Source organism: Apodemus sylvaticus, chromosome 7 (assembly GCF_947179515.1).
Source record: "Apodemus sylvaticus chromosome 7, mApoSyl1.1, whole genome shotgun sequence".
In the NCBI taxonomy this organism is placed as follows: Eukaryota; Metazoa; Chordata; class Mammalia; order Rodentia; family Muridae; genus Apodemus; species Apodemus sylvaticus.
In genome coordinates this window covers 91,420,437-91,422,429 of record NC_067478.1, presented here as the reverse complement: position 1 = coordinate 91,422,429, position 1,993 = coordinate 91,420,437, and the positions used below count along the sequence as shown (strand labels likewise).

General features: G+C 38.2%; 1 pseudogene; it reads left to right on the top strand.

Annotated features, from left to right (window-relative positions):
* The first annotated feature begins 649 nt into the window (after positions 1 to 649).
* LOC127690030 (olfactory receptor 143-like) lies at positions 650 to 1,602 on the top strand (annotated as a pseudogene).
* Positions 1,603 to 1,993: the final 391 nt, after the last annotated feature.

Here is a 1,993-nt window from a genome sequence, read left to right as displayed (position 1 = left end):
CTGGACTGCTAATGAATTTTCTCAGAAATCCTGATCTTATGGTACAAATTCTCATTTAACTCAATTGATGTTTTAGAGATTCATAGAAGGCAATGATTTTCTTTCCTTTATGTGAAAATAAATTTCTGGTGGAGTTCTTAAATACAGATCATGTTCCTCAGTGTTCTACTACTCACAGCATGCCTAAGTTATATCTATACTGATGATTCTAACCTGCTTCATTATTGTTACCTTAAACAATCTCTGGACAGTGAGGAGGAAGACATCATGTGTTTTTATAGCAGAAAAGACTCCAGAAAATCAAGGTGAGCAATAAATAATCCTTGCTTTCTCAATTACTCTTCAAACCTCTGTGGGTTAGGTACACATTACTCCTCTGCAATAATTCCTAGTGAAGTCTAGGAAAACCAAGTGAAGTAACAAGCAGTGATATCAGAGTTCTGACTGCATTTGTTCCTGGATGCATGGAGATAAAATGTGTGTGATGAAACAGGAAATGAAGCTTTTTGAGGAAAAGCCATGAGCAGTGGTGGTATTTGTATGCCTTGCTCGGTATTCACTAAGCACCAAACTTAGGAAACAGGAACTCCAGTTCTCAGTCTTGGATCAATGATGGGATATTTATTAATGACATTTTATTCTCTTATTATTACAGATACAAGTCATGAAACAAATTGTTACAGGAAGTCACTCTTCAGTGACTGAGTTCATTCTTATGGGTTTAACAGTTCAAACAGAGCTCCAGTTGCCCCTATTTGTCCTCTTCTTGTTGAACTACATAGCCACTGTGGTGGGAAACCTGAGCCTAATGAATCTCATTTGCCTAAATTCACATCTTCACACTCCCATGTACTTTTTCATCTTCAATCTGTCCTGCATTGATTTTTGCTATTCACTTGTTTGTAACCCCACAATGCTGATGAGTTTTGTTTCAGAGCAGAACACCATCTCCTATGAAGGATGCATGAGTCAACTGTTTTTCTTCTGCTTTTTTGCCAACTCTGAATGTTATGTGCTGACAGCCATGGCTTATGATCACTATGTGGCTATCTGTCATCCCCTCCAGTACACAACTGTCATGTCCACTAAGATCTGCTGTCTGCTCGTGTTTGCTTCTTACTTGATGGGTTTTGCTGGGGCCATGACTCACACAGGATTTATGATCAGGCTCAGTTTTTGTAATTCAAACATCATCAGCCATTACATGTGTGACATCTTCCCTCTGCTTTGGATCTCCTGCAGTAACACCTATGTCAATGAGCTTGTGAGCTCTGCTGTTGGAACAATTATCATTTTATCCAGCCTCATTATCTTAGTCTCATATGCTATGATTCTTTCCAATATTCTTCGTATGTCATCAAGCAAGGGTTGGTCCAAAGCCCTGGGCACTTGTGGGTCTCACATCATAACTGTTAGCCTCTTTTATGGGTCTGGTCTCCTTGTATATGTTAAGCCATCATCTGCTGAAACGTGGGCCAGGGGAAAATTTTCTCAGTATTTTACACACTTGTGGTACCCATGATGAATCTTCTGATTTACAGCCTCAGGAACAAAGATGTCAAAATTGCTGTGAAGAGAACAATGAAAAGAATCACAAGCTGAATGAAGAGTTGTGCTTTCTTTAGTCCTGTCCTACTGCATTGCTTTATCCTTTCTATTTGTGTTTTTCATCGCATTCTTCTGTTCTGATTCATTTATTGTCTAGAGTATGGAAAAATGTCTACTGTAATCTCTTTATTCCTAATCTGAAATGTAAGTCTTCTGTCTAATTTTTTTCCATCAGAGTTGTTTTCATCTTCATATTTCCCAAGATGTTGGTCATTGCTAATATTAGATCAAGATCCTGTTCCCCTGTATTCCTTTTCTAGAAAATAACAATGATTATGGCTTTATGTTATATTACTTTTCTGCAAGGAAATTCATTAAAGAGATTTTTATGCCTCTCTCTCTCTCTCTCTCTCTCTCTCTCTCTCTCTCTCTCTCTCTCTCTCTC